Source organism: Blennius ocellaris, assembly GCF_963422515.1.
Source record: "Blennius ocellaris genome assembly, chromosome: 15".
NCBI lineage: Eukaryota > Metazoa > Chordata > Actinopteri > Blenniiformes > Blenniidae > Blennius > Blennius ocellaris.
In genome coordinates, this window is record NC_137664.1 from 1,314,315 (window position 1) to 1,331,857 (window position 17,543).

The 17,543-nt window shown below is 44.6% G+C and overlaps 1 pseudogene across 1 annotated transcript in view; it reads right to left on the reverse strand.

The window, feature by feature from the left end:
• LOC308140167 (mediator of RNA polymerase II transcription subunit 13-like) overlaps positions 1–17,543 on the reverse strand; it is an 88,359-nt pseudogene that overhangs the window by 10,279 nt on the left and 60,537 nt on the right. Inside the window, exons 4-11 of the transcript XR_013937239.1 lie at positions 8,476–8,621; positions 7,045–7,239; positions 4,539–4,703; positions 3,461–3,635; positions 3,274–3,378; positions 2,319–2,996; positions 1,177–1,417; positions 83–161 (exon numbers count right to left, since the gene is read on the reverse strand). The product of XR_013937239.1 is annotated as a mediator of RNA polymerase II transcription subunit 13-like (transcript). The remainder of the gene's footprint in view (positions 1–82; positions 162–1,176; positions 1,418–2,318; positions 2,997–3,273; positions 3,379–3,460; positions 3,636–4,538; positions 4,704–7,044; positions 7,240–8,475; positions 8,622–17,543) is intronic.

The following is a 17,543-nucleotide window of genomic DNA, read 5'->3' on the forward strand; positions in this document are numbered from 1 at the left end:
CGACGACGCAGGCGGCGGCGTCAACAACAACAACAACAGCCACTTCCTGTCCTCTGGACGAGCGGCGGCTGGTTTTCCTCACCTGACTTTGGCGCCGAGTTGAAAATGGACATGGCGTCGTTTCCGTCGGGCAGCGCGCCGTTGCTGGTGATTTCCTCGCCCTGGCGGAGCGGTCGGGATAAAGATGGAGGTTAAAAAAAAAAACGCCTCAACTCATTCGCAAACCGCAAAACTGCGACACGATGCCCTTTCAAAACAAAAGTCTGCCACCGTGTTGAGCCGTATGACAGGAAAATCGTGTGTTTTATGAACGTTGGTGAAAATGTTTGGGTCTTGATGTGTTTTTCAGGGCAGGAGGAAATATTGAAACCTGCTTTTTTTAACCACCAGGGGGCGGCAGAGACAAACTGGAGGTTCTGTTTGAGTGGCTGTATTTACAAGAGGCTGCTGATTTGTTATTCTTCTAGAGAGGAAGATATCTATCTGTCTGTCTATCTATCTATCTATCTACGTATCTATCTATCTACATATCTATCTAGATATCTACGTATCTATCTATATATCTATGTATCTATCTATCTATGTATCTATCTATCTATCTACATATCTATCTATCTATCTACGTATCTATCCATCTATCTACATATCTATCCATCTATCAATGTACGTATCTATCTATCTATCCATCTATCTACGTATCTATCCATCTATCTACATATCTATCTATCTATCTATCTACGTATCTATCATCTATCTACGTATCTATCCATCTATCTACATATCTATCTATCTATCTATCTATCTATCTACGTATATATCCATCTATCTACATATCTATCCATCTATCTACATATCTATCCATCTATCTACGTATCTATCCATCTATCTATCTATCTATCTATCTACGTATATATCCATCTATCTACATATCTATCCATCTATCTACATATCTATCCATCTATCTACATATCTATCTATCTATCTATCTATCTATCTATCTACGTATCTATCCATCTATCTACATATCTATCCATCTATCAATGTACGTATCTATCTATCTATCTCTCTCTCTATATATATATATATATATATAAAGCCCGTTACAAAGAGAACAACAGATTCCAGACTGATTTCTTCATTATCGTGTCGAGTTCATTAAGACTTGGTTCCTCTGACCTTTGCCTTCTTGTTGGGCTCCCTTCCTTGACCCTTGAGCCTCTTGGAGGAGGAGAAGGTGTACTCGATGTCGCCCTCCTTGAAGTCGTAGGGGTCGTCTCCGCCGCCGCCGCCGCCGCCTCCTCCTTCGCCATCGCGCAGCGCCTCCACGCCGTGCTGCTGGAACAGGCCCAGGGTCTGGACCTGGTCCCGCAGCTTCTCCTCCGACAGCTTGAACCTCTTGTGGGTCTGCGTGTACAACCTGTGTACAACCGGCGCAACGCCACCATTATCATACTAGCAAATACCGTGAATATTCATGTCGGGGCCCAGATCACAATTCAAAAACAAAATTCGATTTGATGAGAAAACAGTTGAACATAATGATCAACGATGAAAACTGAAGTATTTATTGGTAAATGGTTCTTAATTCAAAGGTACATTTCGGATAGTTAATTTGCTGAGATTACTTCTATTAAAACGAGACAAAAACCCACACAGAAAATGCGTATATGTCTATATATAAACTGTTCTTTTCATTGTAATGCTAGCCGTCTATTTTATGGTACAAGGAGTAATATTCAATGTACCCAAGTTCTATTTGATGGATCTTTCTTTTCTGTTTTTTTTTTGCTTTTTTTGTTTTCTTTTTTATTGTACTTGACCTGTGTTGAAAATTTCTAATAAAAATATGCTTTAACTCTTTGAAATCGTCTATTTGTTAAACTCTTTGATCTTTTATATGGAGCAAATAACAGCAAGACTGCAAATGAAAATTGAAGTATTTATGAGTAAATGGTCCTTAATTCAAAGATACATTTCGGATAGTTAATTTGCTGAGATAACTTAATTTAAAACGAGACAAAAACCCACACAGAAAATGCGTGTATGTCTATATATAAACTGTTCTTTTCATTGTAATGCTGGCCGTCTGTTTTATGGTACAAGGAGTAATATTCAATGTACCCAAGTTCTATTTGATGGATCTTACTTTTCTGCCATGTTGTATTTTAATTTGTTAACAGGGTTTAGGCGTAATAAGTGTTTAACGTCAGCCTGAACCTTTTCAGTTTGAAAAATTGATCTCGCTTATTTTATTTTGTATAACCCTGACCGAAGAAATAATAATTTTTTGATTTGATGTTCCACAACGCGGCCATTACCTCTTGAGCGGCGCCCCCTCGGCGCCGGCCTCCGCCTTCACGTCCTCCAGCTTATCGGCGGGGAGTTCGGGGGGTCTGAAGTCGGTCTTGTCGGTCCGGGGGGTCCTGAAGCCCCTCCACCAGCCGCCGCCGCCCTCCCGCTGCCGCAGCAGGGCGGCGTACACGGCGGTCTCGCTCGCCATCACCCCGAGGCCCGGCGCCCCCTCCGGGCAGACGGGGGCGTCCGCGGGCCCGTCCGGCGCCTCGGGGTCCGGGACGCGGGGGTGGGGGCTGAGCGTGGGCGGCGGCGGGGACATGGGCGAGTGCAGGAGGGACTCGGGGGCCTTCCCGCCGTTGGACAGGGCTTTGGAGAACTTGCAGGGGTGCAGCGCGGCGAGCGGCTCCATGGGGGGCTCCAGGGCCACCAGGCCCCCCAGCGGGGGCCCCGCCGCCCCCGTCGGGTCCGGCTCCAGCGGGGGCTCCCGAGTGACGCTCAGCCGGTGGTGGAAGGGGACGACGGACGGCCTCTTGGACTGCTTGTCCGCCTTGTCGCCCTTGTCGCCCGTCTTGTGTTTGGGCGCCGGGGTGGGGGGGTACAGCGATGGGCCGGGGGGCGGGGCGGGGGCGATGCCACCGGCGCCGGCGGCGGGGGGGTTGGTGGCGGACGTGGCGGACAGATTCACCTTCTGCTGCTTTAGCCTGCAACACAGACAAACAGTTACTCGTTAGAATCCATTCTGAGGGCAACGACACTCAATTCAATTCAACTTTATTTATAAAGCACCAAACGACAGTCACTTCCAGGTGCTTTTAACGGAGAAAAGAGAAAAATAAAACAACAAATGACTTTGGATTGATCTGGATTTTATGATTTTATGAGCCAAGTTCGTCTGCCTTCAAAAAATAATAATAATGAAATCATAAAAAATGTCTGTTTTAGTCTTAAAAGTCGAGGCGCCATGTGGCGCGGCGGTACCTGGAGCAGCTGCAGGCGGCTCTCACTCCCAGATCGCTGAAGTCCCACGTGGTCGCTCCGTGTGGCGCCTCCTTCTTTGGCGTGGCGTCGGTCGGCTGACTCGGCCTGCGGGGGACAAAAACACACGTCCGACGTGGAACCGGCGTCGCCGCGCTTCAACCGTGCGGCGGAGCCGAACTGAACTCACGTGTGCTGCGGCTGGTGGAGGTAGCACTCCCTCCAGGCCTGGTGCACCACCTGGCACGTCAGCGTCTTCCCACAATGCTTCGGGCTCACGCTGGCCGCCGCTGCTGCTGCCGCCGCCGCCGCGCCGCTGTCCGGCGTGTTGACGCTGGACACCGACGTCACGAAGCCGCTGTCCGCTGGGGAAACACGGGGGAACGTCAGCGTATCGTCAGCGTATCGTCAGTGTATCATCAGCGCATCGCCAGCATATCGTCAGCGTATCGTCAGCGTATCGCCAGCGTATCGTCAGCGTATCGTCAGCGTATCACCAGCGTATCGTCAGCACATCGCCAGTGTATCATCAGCGTATCGTCAGCGTATCGCTAGTGTATCGTCAGCATATCGCCAGTGTATCGTCAGCGTATCGTCAGCGTATCGTCAAGACGACGCTCTGGGGCCGAGTTCTAATCCCAGGGTTGGTCGTTTAACGTGACAACGCAGAAAACTGCCAAATAGTGAGCAAAATAAAAACTATACTACCAGCATAACTCTATACTATAGATCTGTCGGGTGTGCATTCATGAATATGGATAACCAGGTGTGACTTTCCATATTCATGAAGGGAAGAGTTCATGCTAATGCACTCATGCCTGAAAGCGTTTCCGTTGTTTACGGTCGCGTCTGTTCCGCCGTTTTATGGCGTCTGAAACGTCGCGACAGACTTTAGCTTCTGGCGAGAGACGCCGAGCCGTACAGAGTGGAATAGTGAAGCATGGAGAAGATCAGGGTATTTTGTAGATTTCAAACACTGATGTAGCGGCTACCTGAGTTATGATGGTGGTGATGGTGGTAGTTATGATGGTGGTGGTGGTGGTGGTGGTGATGGTGATGGTTGTGATGATGGTGGTGGTTATGATGGTGGTGGTGGTGGTGGTGGTTATGATGGTGGTGGTTATGATGGTGGTGGTGGTTATGATGGTGATGGTAGTTATGGTGGTGATGGTGGTGGTGGTGGTGGTGGTAGTTATGATGGTGATGGTAGTTATGATGGTGGTGGTGGTGGGGGTGGTGGTGGGGGTGGAGGTGATGGTGGTAGTTACCCGAGCAGGGCTGTTCCGGCGACGTGGGCGGAGTCAGCGGGACGCTGCAGTGGTTGAGCTCCTTGTTGAGGCTCTGAGCCGCTGCAGCAGCTGGAGGCTGATCCAGAGGCAGGTCGTCCTGGGAGACGAGGACGAAGGCAGCCGGGTAGGTCATCCTCACCCCACCTGACCACGGGGGGGGGGGGGGGGGGAGGAGGGGAGGAGGAGAGGAGGAGAGGAGGAGGAGAGGAGGAGAGGAGGAGGAGAGGAGGAGAGGAGGTCACTTTTATTAAACTAGAGGAGGGGGATAGATAGATAGATAGATGGATACTGTACTTAAACAGGCTGAAAAGAACTTCTGTTGTTTGTTTGTTTTTTTACACAAACAACAACATGACGGGTGAACAGATTCAACCTGGAGCCTTTTAAACCAACCAACCGACGGCCCTCCTCCTCCTCCCTCGGCTCCCCCCTCTCCTCCTCCCCCTCCCCCTCCTCTTCCTCCTCCACCTCCTCCTCCAGCATGTGGACGGAGCAGAGGGACGATCAAAAAACCAACCGTACGGTTGGAAAACAAGCCGCTGCCGCCGCGTCCCAGATCTGTCGCGTAACCGGCCGGAAAACAGCGGGTCTGTAGTGACGCTCCATTACTCATTGATGTGAACACACACACACACACACACACACACACACACACACACACACACACACACACACACACACACACACACACACACACACACACCTTCTCACTCATTGCTCAAATCTAAATTCCCTCCTTCAAAACCAACCTAGGCTTTGCTAGGTGAACGCCACTGCCACCATCACCACCACCATCACCACCACCATCACCATCACCACCACCACCACCATCACCGCCACCATCACCATCACCACCGCCACCGCCGCCGCCGCTCCGTCGCGTTGCAGACGTAATCAGGTCAGAGCGTCGCGGTGGGATCAGACTGATTATAGACGAAGCAGTTAAGAGAAACTCCCCGGGGTCGTTACCTCCACTTCCCCGTCATTCCATATTTTTTTTCCTGTCTGCCCTACTCTCTCTCTCTCTCTTTGTGCCTTCCAGTCTTTTCACGTTTAACATTTTGAGGTTAATCGGTACGCTTTTTTAAATTTAATATTTCCCCTCTTCGTTTACAAAAACATAAGACCCGTGTATCCACTGTGGTTCAGAGCTGCTATGAGCGGCTTGAACCTGCAGGGGGCAGTGTGACGAGGTTTTTTTGGGGACGTTTTACTGCATTTTGACCAGAAAGTTGCATTAAAATTGGCTTTTAAGTTGAAAACGCAGTCATTTTCCTGCTGTTGTGTCAGTTGGTTTTATCCAGCCACTGTGCAGACCAGTGTTTTTCAACCTTTTTTGAGCAAGGCACACTTTTTTGCTTGGAAAAATCTGGAGCCACCACCCGGAAATGTTAAAATGTGAAACTCTGTAGTCTCTATTAACAATATAAAGTCTTTCTCATCAAAGTTTTATCAACAGGAATCCAGTAAATCCAGAAAGCAAGGACTTTTTTTAATAGTGCCTCCCTCAGTGTGAAACCTGGACCTGATGGATGAAGAGCTGAGATCCTGGTTCACATTCTTCCTTTTCAAAAACTTCTCCATCACTGTCACTGACACAGTACTTTGATACAAGATGGTAGCAGGAGGTGGAGATGAACCACACTGACGTCTGTCACTTTACATTTCACCGGCAAAGTTCTGTGCTGCCCTCTAGTGGTGAAGAGTATTGTAGTGATCACTGAGTTGGTCGCTGCAGGGCATGATGGGAGTTCAGGTTATGTGTTGCCGGAGGTTATGGAGGGTTATTGTCGGGGTTGTTGTGTGTGTTGGTTTGTGCTTGCAGGTCATGACAGCGGCTCAACTGGTGTCTGAAGCTGGGAGCTTCCTGTACCTTTCACAGTAAAAGCCGACAGTTCCAGGAGGTTCATTGCAGACTTGTTGAGAGTGACGGAACATTCTAGTGAATTACACAACAACTACAGGACATTAAAGACACACCATCACACTCATGGTTCTAACAATCCAGATCTCCCACATTTATCTTCCATTTTAATAATGTGTAGCGATAAAGGAGCTGAGAGCTGCAATGCATTATGGGAGTTTCTGTTTGTGGTGTTTTAAATGTAATTATTGGGGTTTATGTTAGGTTTGTAGTGTCGGTAATAATTGTGTTTTTGTTGCTTAGTTGATGTAGTTTAGTTTATTAGTTGTAAGTCGTCAACCAGCAGTGAAGGAGCTTTTGTGTGTCGTCTCATCCTGGCGTGGTCTTCCTGTGGGACTGTCAAAATAAAATTCTTCCACGGTGCTCGCCACAGTATTTATACTTTATTGTTCGCACAGCTGACAGCGGCTGTGAGAACAAATGTTTTTTTTAGAAAAAATGTGAAATTGGATAATTTCCCACGACACTCACACACACACACACACACACACACACACACACACACACACACACACACACACACACACACACGCACACACACACACGCGTCCTCCAGCGTACCTACGACGACCTCCACGGCCACGTGCTCCGCCGCCGCCGCCGCCGCCGGCCCCGCCTCCTCCTTGTCGCCGCCCTGCTGGAGCACCATGGGGTAGAAGTAGCTCCACTCCTCCATCAGCTTGCGGACGGCCGGGTCGCTCATCTTGAAGGCCTGGCCGGTCAGCGTGCCGCTCAGGCCGTACGGACACAAGACCACTGCGCGGGGAAACGTTGACAAGACACGCTGGCGTGAAGCAGGAATCTTTCATTTGGCTTCTTTTTTTTTTAACGACGAATTCATTTGAAATGTTCTCGTATGTTTGTCTTCTAAAGCGAGAAACTCAACACTTTTTCTTGATAATCTCATTAATTAATAATACATTTATAGTATTAGTTGACCGTTATAACAAACGCATTTTAAAATAAACACAAGAGATTTATGAATTTTTTAATAAAACATTTCATTTGAATCCAATTGAAATTATTCCACAGACTAGTTTTTGTTTTTGTTTAATAATTTAATTTGAGCTAAACTTGTTTTCTGGGTTCAGACACAGAAATCAACAAAACAATTTTTTGTTCTTTAATTTGTATTATAGTCTAACTTTATGTGTCGTGACATAAATATAATATATCAAACAAACTTAAATAATACAGTTAAACTGGAATCTGTGATGATATTTCATTAATAAATACAACTTTTCTTGTGCATCTTATCTTTTTTATTGGTACAATAGAGATCCACTGTTCCACTGGGAACATATATATATACATATTTTTATTGTTATTATTTGTATTTATTTATTTTCTATAATTTTCTATAATATAATTTTTCTTATTATTAATTATTTTAATATTACTATTCTGGTTACTTGCACTATATTTTGCATTTCTTCTCGTTTAGATGGAGAACATTTGGATGGTTGGGGTGGCGTGTTTAATTCTATGTGTTATTTTCATTGTACATAAAAACAATAAAGTGTTTTTTTTTTTAAGAATGTGTTGCATTCAGCGTGATAGAAACAATCTTGAATTGAGTATTTCCTGGTTTAATGCTTGAAAACATTAAAGTTTCTGCTATTTTTCTGAATTGTCATACAAATATGTAGTATTTCTTATAATGCAGAAAAACTGCAGTATTCGGAATTTTATTGCTGCAGAAAAGCATCTTCTGATTAATGCAATTATCTTAATGTTAAAAACATTCATCACTGTGTTTCTAGACATGTTATTTGTTTTTAAATTTGTAGATAATGTTATTTTTATAGAACTCAGGCAATATTCAAAATGCTTTAAAGACGATTTATTAACTTGAAATGTTGAAATACGTGTGATTTTTTTTTTTCCGCTCCTAGTTTTAAAGTAAAGAAATAAACCTTTGGCGACACAATAATATGAAACAGGTTGCAGTTGCGCCTCCCGGCCACAGGGGGGCGCCTGTGAGCAGGTCACCTTGCTGGGGCGTGACGGAGGTCTGCGCGAGGCGGACGTGGTCCTCGGTGACGTGGTAGGCCGGCTGGTGCTGGGCGATCTCCACGCTGGTGCACACATTGCTCTCGCCGTGGAGGAAGAAGGAGAAGGAGCAGGACAGGTGTTCGCTGTGGGGGGGGGGGGGGAAACAAGATGGCGACAGAGCGTTAAATGCGCCAGTGATCACGGAATACGTCCGACAGTCGGTCATTACCGATAAAAAAAATTAACTCCCTTGATCGGGCTAATAGTCTCTTAAAGTACCAGTGAAATGTAAAACACTACTTTGCAAAAAAACGATAGTTGTGGTTCTACTTGTAAGGTTCCTCCGACTCTGCCCCACCACTGTTGTCGCATAAAGTTATTTGAATTTTGAATCTCCAGCCGAGGAAGTCGGGGGAGTCCTTCTTCTTCGAGGCCATATTGGGCGGAGCCTATGCGTGACGTCACGAGTTGTGCAGATCTCGATCTGTTGTGTTTATATCGGCTTGTTTCCTCTTAAATATCCAAGTTTTTACAGTGTTTTGAAGTTCTAGTCGGTGTTTTATGAGCCTTGATGAAAGATTGAGCCTGGAAGAGACCGAGAGAGGAGGAAAGGAGCACGGGCGGCGGGAGCCGCTAGCCGCTAGCTCGGGCAGCTAGTAGATGATCAAGTAACGTGACGCCACTCTATTATTGTCAGAAGCTCCGCCCAGCAGCGGAAATACCAACGTTTATCGGCTATTTTCTCGCAGATTGCCGTGTTTTAACATTTTACCCTTCGGCCAGTTAGCATAAAAAATGTCCCTAGAAGAGACACCAGAGTGTTTTGATTGTTGTTGTTTTTTAATTCTTTATGGAAGTAAAACTGTGCCGTCAGATTCTGAATTCGAATTTCTAACTGTGAATTTTTTTTTACCATCGAAATCAGACTTTGAATTTTAAAAGCTGTCGAATTTCAAGTGCGTATCTTTTTTTTTAACATCTAAAAATATTCAGTGTGTAAAAATTCAAATTTGTCTAAAGATTCAGCTACAAAAAATTCAGCAGAATTTTTTTTGCAGCTGAATTTTTAGACGCATTGAATTTTTACACGCTGAATATTTTTCTATGTTGAAAAAAAAAATCAGAATTAAAAAAAAGACACGTCCTTGAAATCCGACGGCTTTTAAAATTCAAAGTCGGATTTCAATGGTAAAAAAATTCAGAGTTAGAAATTTGAATTCAGAATCTGACGGCACAGTTTTACTTCCATAATTCTTTTTTTCACATCATGACGTTGTTTCAGAGTCATTTGTGAACTCTAATCAGATTAGTTGTTTACTGCTGAAGTATTTAGCGTTTATTGTGATTTTTTTTCTTCCAGTTTGTGACGTAAATAAACTTTATATTACCACAAACCTGTCTTATTCTTCAGTCTTGCAAATAAACAATAACTTGGGGACTCGTTAAATATTTTCAGCAACTTTACTTCGGTAAAAGACGCATTTTTTCTTTTTGCAGCTGAATTTTTTTGCAGCTGAATTTTTTTCGCAGCTGAATTTTTTTCGCAGCTGAATTCTTTTTGCGGCTGAATTTTGCAGCTGAACGACGCTTTTTTTTTTTTCAAATGCGTCTTTGTTGGCGTCTCGCTTATCGATCATCAGCCTCTTATTGCAGGTATAAATCCTCATTAGCGTGTGATTGATTGCGAGCCGGTTGACGTCAGCAGCTCGCTTCGTCCATCATGCACTGCTTCTTCTTCTCTCTTTTTCTTTTTTTTTTAATCACGGAGGAGTAATTGTTCGGACCTTGTTGCGATCTATACAGCAGTGGGCGTTCTGCACGTCATTAGGAAGCTTCACTGACGTATATTTTTAATCTATAAACCTCCTTGCTGCCTTGGTTTATATATATATATATATATATATATATATATATATCAGACCGCCAATAAAGTCAGCAGGTACTGTAATCTCCTGGCGATTAACCCGCTGCCTATGCAATACCCCCCACCCCTCCCCCGCCCCGGGGGAGGCGGAGCTCCATTTGAGCCGTAATGGATCATCAAATTCAATAAAGAGGCCAAATCCACAGGACTGAAGTGCCGGGCGGAGGACCCGGCGGCTCCGCCTCCAGATGGCGCCGAAGGTGGAGGAGAGGACGGTCGGAAACCTTTTTTAAATTTATCCACAAAAAATGTTTTACTTCCCTGTCATCGAAACCAGTGTTTTTCAACCTTTTTTGAGCCGAGACACACTTTTTTTCTTTGGAAAAATCTGGAGTCACACCACCACCACCACCACCCGAAAATGTTAAAATGTGAAACTCTGTAGCCTCTATTAACAATATAAAGTCATTCTCATCAAAGACATCAAAGTAATTCTCATCAAAGACATCAAAGTCTTTCTCATCAAAGTTTTATCAACAGGAATCAAGTAAATCCAGAAACCAAGGACTTTTTTTGAATAGTGACTCCCTCAGTGTGAAACCTGGACCTGATGGATGAAGAGCTGAGATCCTGGTTCACATTCTTCCTTTTCAAAAACTTCTCCATCACTGTCACTGACACAGTACTTTGATACAAGATGGTAGCAGGAGGTGGAGATGAACCACACTGACGTCTGTCACTTTACATTTCACCGGCAAAGTTCTGTGCTGCCCTCTAGTGGCGAAGAGTATTGTTAGCGATCAGGGAGTTGGTCGCTGTGTTGTGTTTTTGTTCCTCGGTTCAGATCGTTCATTATCTCGTCTAGTTTGGTTTGTTGGATGTTGGTGCGAAACCGGGCGTGAGAAACGTGTTGTGTGGAGTCTCATCCTGTTATGACGTTCCAGTTGCGTGTGTTTATGTCAAAATAAAAGCTTCTGTTAATCAGCTAGCAGAAAAGAATCTTAATTCAGAGCAATTCTTCCGCGGTGCTCGCCACAATATTTACACTTTATTACTCTGCACACTGCTCTGACAGCGGCTGTGAGATCAAATGTTTTTTTTGGGGAAAAAATTAGAAATTGGATAATTTCCCACGACACGCCTGACGGGATCTCGCGGAAACACCAGTGTGTCGCGGCAAAGTGGTTGAAAAACACTGATCTAAACTGTTACGTTTGCATTTCAAAACTCCAAATGCTACATTACCCATAATGCATCAGCGCCACACAGTGAAGATGCGCGATTCAACATGAATTGACTCGGCAAAAGAAAGTCGCCCTTATTTCTTTTAAAGTAGAATATTTTAATCAGTGTATTAAAAGCTTCATAAAGTGGAAATTAACTTTATATAGTATTATTATAATCATATATCCGCTTGCCGAAGCAGAAAGGAATGAATATGAATGAAGAGCGTGGGTCTGTCGCTCCCCGACTTCCTGTCTGTAATCAATTATTAACGCCGATATTGTGGATCGTGTGACGCCTGGGCTGCAGATATTGTAAATAAATAAATAAATAAATAAATACGATGTGAAATCATTTGGTAGTTTTGCTCACTTGAGCAAACAACTGCTGAACCGCTAGCAGGCAGTCGGTCAAATCATTAGCCGACGAGCGAAAATACTGGAAGTGCAATAAAGAACAAATAAATGGAAGTCGAGGGGGGAAAAGAACCGCAGGAACACAAAAAGAAAGAGTAAAAAAAGAAGAAGAGTGATGCTCGGTCCTTTTACGAAGGGCATTTTCCTGCACTGTAAGCGTGTGTGTGTGTGTGTGTGTGTGTGTGTGTGTGTGTGTGTGTGTGTGTGTGTGTGTGTGTGTGTGTGTGTGTGTGTGTGTGTGTGTGTGTGTGTGTGTGTGTGTGTGTGTGTGTGTGTGTGTGTGTGTGTGCAGTATGAGTACAGGTATTAATAAATGAAGAGGAGTGATGGCTGAGACATGCCTCAGGGCCGAGAGTACAGGAGAGAGATAGAGAGGGGAGGAGGGAGGGATGAGAAGGAAGGGAGGAAGGAGAGATAGTGGGGGGAGGAGGAGGAGGAGGAGGAGGAGATGGAGACAGTAAATTAAGGACATGAGGACAAGCACGAGTGATATTGAGACAAAAAGAGGAAAAGAGAGGGACAGAGAGGTTATTAGAGGGACGGGAGGAAAGACGGTGAAAAAACTAAGAATGAGTGGAGGGAAGAGATGTGGAGAGAGAGAGGAGGAGGAGGAGGAGGAGGAGGAGGAGGTGAATAATTCAGGGACTCGTACTGCAACTGCTGCAAATATCGATGAGATCAGAGTTTTAATGGCGGCTGCTGAGTTTCATGGTGGATCGATCAGGTGACGTGGAGGCCAACGACTGCAGTCTGCTTGGTTTTACTGCTACTGCTACTTCTACTGCTGCTGTTGCTTCTGTTACTGCTACTTCTACTGCTGCTACTGCTGCTGCTGTTGCTGCTGCTGCTGTTGCTGCTACTACTTCTACTACTGCTACTGCTTCTCTACTGCTACTGCTGCTGCTGCTGCTCTACTGCTACTTCTACTGCTGCTCTACTGCTACTTCTACTGCTGCTCTACTGCTACTTCTACTGCTGCTGCTGCTGCTCTACTGCTACTGCTACTGCTACTACTGCTGCACTGCTGCTGCTACTGTTACTGCTACTGTGACTGCTCCTGCTACTGCTACTGCTACGTCTACTGCTGCTGCTACTGCTACTGTTCCTGCTACTTCTACTGCTGCTGTTGCTGCTGCTGCTCTACTGCTGCTGCTACTTCTACTGCTACTGCTGCTACTGCTACTGCTACTGCTCTACTGCTGCTACTGCTCTACTGCTGCTACTGCTACTGCTACTTCTACTGCTGCTGCTACTTCTACTATTGATCTACTGCTGCTGCTCTAAAACACTGTCGTCTCACTGGGAATCGTCTATCTGAGATGACACCGTCTCTGTGTGTGTGTGTGTGTGTGTGTGTGTGTGTGTGTGTGTGTGTGTGTGTGTGTGTGTGTGTGTGTGTGTGTGTGTGTGTGTGTGCAGTCAACATCCCGACAAGACGTCTGTCCCCCTCATGTCGAGAGACACGAGTCGAGACGAGGCGCGATGAGATCAGCGACCGGAGGCTGCGAACGGTTAAATGAATAAAAACAATAAAACGAGCGTCAGACTCGTCTGAAGACTCATTTTCAGACGAGTCTTCAGACTCGTCAGAAGCCGCTGGTTGTGATCAGAGAGCTCACATGTGGACTTGTAGCTCTGAGGAGGCGTGAGAACCTTTTCTTAAGACTCCCTGAAATCTGAGGGATTAATCCACTTAATCTGCACCTTAAACTCTCCGTCTGCCGTCACAAGTACCAGTTATCTTCTTCTGTGAAACTATAAAACGTGTTCGATGCCGTTAGAGTCTGTCGTAGACGGGATCTAAAGCGTGACATCACTCCTGACCGTCCCAAATGGCCCAAATGGACTCGTTTTCCTGTGATATTCAACTTCTTTGTGAGTGTCTGTCATTGACTTAGGACAAAGAGATCAAAGACTTCTGCCAACAGGCAAATGTGACTCTTTATCTTTCATCTCTTGCCGGGTGCTGTAAATATTTAAAAAAAAAACTTGCTATATATTTTTTTTGAAACCTACATTCCCTTATATTTGTTCTTTAGCTACGACTTCGTATGAGCCGTTATATATTTAATTAAATGGCTTTTCTATTAATTGTACTGTGAAGTACAGACTTCATCACAGTGGAAAACTGTTTTTTAACATTTGTGTTGATGGAGAGAATGACTGTAAACATTGGATTGACTGTAATGTATTTAAAAATGTCTTTTTTTTAATAAAAAAAAACTATAAAATGTGTAAAACTGAGAGAACAGAGCACGGTTTGGCTTCTCCATTCGGGGGAGAGCCGCCCCAACCTGGCAACCTCGGTTGAAAACAAGTAAAGCCGTCATTTGAACACCGAGAAGGACGACGAACCGCAAAACATTACGAATAAAAATGGACTAATTCAAACAGCAACCTTTGATTTCATGAGTGGAAACGTAGATTTCATCTTGAAAAGTGCACTTGAAAGGAAAAAAAAACAACTTCAAGTTACTCAAATTGGCTTTTTTACAGTGAGATTCTTGATTCCGATACGTTTCTTTAAACCTCAAATTCTTTTTAGTTTTATTCTTTTAAATCTACATTTTCTCCAGAACGGAGATTTTCCCCAACATGTGACTGTCTTTGTCTCACTGGTTTTGCAACAGGGACTGTATGGAACCCTTTAAAGCTGGTGGGGGGGGGGGACGGGGGGTACAGGGGGGGGGGGGGCAACCAATACGAGACAAAATTAGGTCAGTTGGTAATTTTTTTCTTTTCCCCAGTCGCTCAATATTCCTCTCCTGGCGCGTTATGAGCGACACTTGAGATGTTTTATTCTCCGTCTCCCCGCCTCCAATCGTCACCACATCCCAATTGAGCAAACAAATAAATATAAGCCAAAAAAATAAATAAATAAACGTTGGTGAATCTATTTAACGTTTAAAACCGCGGGGGACAGAGGCGAGACGGCAGCGGGCGATTTAAAAAATGTTTGTTTTTTTTAGTTGTTCTGTATTTCTGGAGATCCGGTGACCTTGTGATGTGGCCTCACACCAAATGTCTGTTGCCTAGGAGACGGCTAACGTCTCAATGTCATTTGTCCCTGTGGAGAAGAGGAGGAGAGGAGAAGAGGAGACGAGAGCGGTGGAGAGGAGAGGACTTGTAGTGTCTTTAAAAAAAAAGGAAAAGAAATGAAAGAAAAGAAAAGAGCTTTGATGTGAGGTCAGGTAAGGATGTGAGAGTTTTCTGTTTGAGCAGCAGAAATCTGTCACACCTCAAAACCAAAGCTTTATATATGCAGGAGTGTGTGTGTGTGTGTGTGTGTGTGTGTGTGTGTGTGTGTGTGTGTGTGTGTGTGTGTGTGTGTGTGTGTGTGTGTGTGTGTGTGTATACAAGTTAAATAAAATTGTACCTTTAAGATGCTTTGCGGTTCAACAACTAAATTACTTTTTTTTTTAAATACATAAATAAATAAAAATAAAGGAAAGAAAATTGTATGGGAAACATTCCACCTCCAATTAAAAAAAAAAAATTAGTTTTTGTGGCCCCCAAAAAAAGACAAGAAATTCATATAAATCGTAATGAATAAGGTATTAAAATTGAAAAAATAAAATAAAATTATATATATATAATATATATATAATAAAACATTTTGAATAGAATAAAAATTATATATCTATATATATAATTTAAAAAAAATTAAATAAATAAATATATTAAAAACATATTAAAAATAAAATGAATTAATAATAAAAAAAATAAAATTATATATATATATATATATATAAAAATTCAATAAATTTTTTTCAATGTATATATATATATTATATATATATATATATATATATATATATATATATATATATAATATATATTATATATATATATATATATAGTATTTGTTCTGCATGGAGCCGAATGAACTAATGAGAGAAACAGACTCTTAATACGTCCATTCAGTCTATAGTGATGATTAATTTACCCCCCCCCCCCGCCCCCCCCCCCCCCCCCCCCCAGGATTCTTTGATCGTGGCCACGCCGCCACTACACTCTCTCTCTCTCTCTCTCTCTCTCCTCTCTCTCTCTCTCTCTCTCTCTCTCTCTCTCTCTCTCTCCTCTCTCTCTCTTCTCTCTCTCTCTCTCTCTCTCTCTCTCTACTCTCTCTCTCTCTCTCTCTCTCTCTCTCTCTCTCTCTCCTCCTCCCTCTGCGTCCTGATGCAATGCGTTTACCAACCCAGAGTTCTTCCCTCTCATTCAGACACAAAGAGGCAGGAGTGCTTGGCTGAGAGGTGGGGGGTGGGGGGGGGGGGGGGGGGAGATGGGAGGAGAGTGTGTGTGTGTGTGTGTGTGTGTGTGGAGGGGGGGGGGGTTAAGGAATCTTCTACTGAACGTACCAATCCCCCCAGCAATGCCCCGGGGACTCATAAGAGATAAACACCAGATAAGCCTGACAAAGGCAGCAGTGCCAAGGCGCCAGGAGTTGGCACCGCGCCAGAGCAACCGGGGAGGCGCCCCCTGCTGGGCGGCGAGGGGAACGGCAAGGGATGAGAGCGGAGGAGAGACAAAGGAGGGTTTTTTTTTGGGGGGGGGGGCTTTTTTTTTGGTGTTGCTGTAGCTGAGGCAAGAGGTCATCCCTCACGGCCGGTGTGTGTGTGTGTGTGTGTGTGTGTGTGTGTGTGTGTGTGTGTGTGTGTGTGTGTGTGTGTGTCACACATTCTGACACGTGCAGAAGCACAAAATGTACAGACGTCTATACAGGGTTGGAAATTTGTTTTGCGCTGTAAGGAGCGTTCAAGGAAACCTCACCTCTCTCTCTCTCTCTCTATTTCTCTTCTCTCTCTCTCTCTCTCTTTCTCTCTCTCTCTCTCTGCTTTCAGGATGTTCAATAATTCACAGAAGGAGCGAGTCGGGATTGTCTCAGGCAGGGGGCGCAGCAGCTGACAACACACTCTAAGCAGAGCTGCTGGAGAGAAGAGGGCTTACATGATGCATCAAACTACCACACACACACTCACACACACAACACACACACAACACACACCACACACACACACACACACCACGCTTCACTGTCGGAGCTCACATTTTCAATTATTTCAACCATCTATTGATCAGCCCGTCACGTCCTTCACGTTCCCGGTGGATCAAAAACGCGACGGACGCCCGAATCACAACCACAGTTTCTTCCATTTTCGCCTCGTCAGCAGTTGTTCAGTACCGTCGCTTTCACTTCTTAAAACGACGACAGTTTTTTTGCCTTCGTCGCGTTCCTGAACGCACGTCGCCAACTCGTCGCCGTCTTACCGGATCAGGCTCGCGTCGGGAAATATACTGAGACGATGCACCGAATATCCGCCGCAAACACACAAAATCAAAAATTATACATATATCCGCTACTAGGAACTCGGTTCAACATGACGCTTCAGGGCATGTAGTACACATGCCGGGCCTTTAGGGGGCGCTGTGACTAACGAGCCGGGGTTTTAGAATTTCCTCACTCTGGGACCCGTTTTCACGCTTCTAAAACCGCCGCATGTGGACGACAGGCCAGAAAGATAGATAGATAGATAATTACTTTATTCATCCCCGAAGGGAAA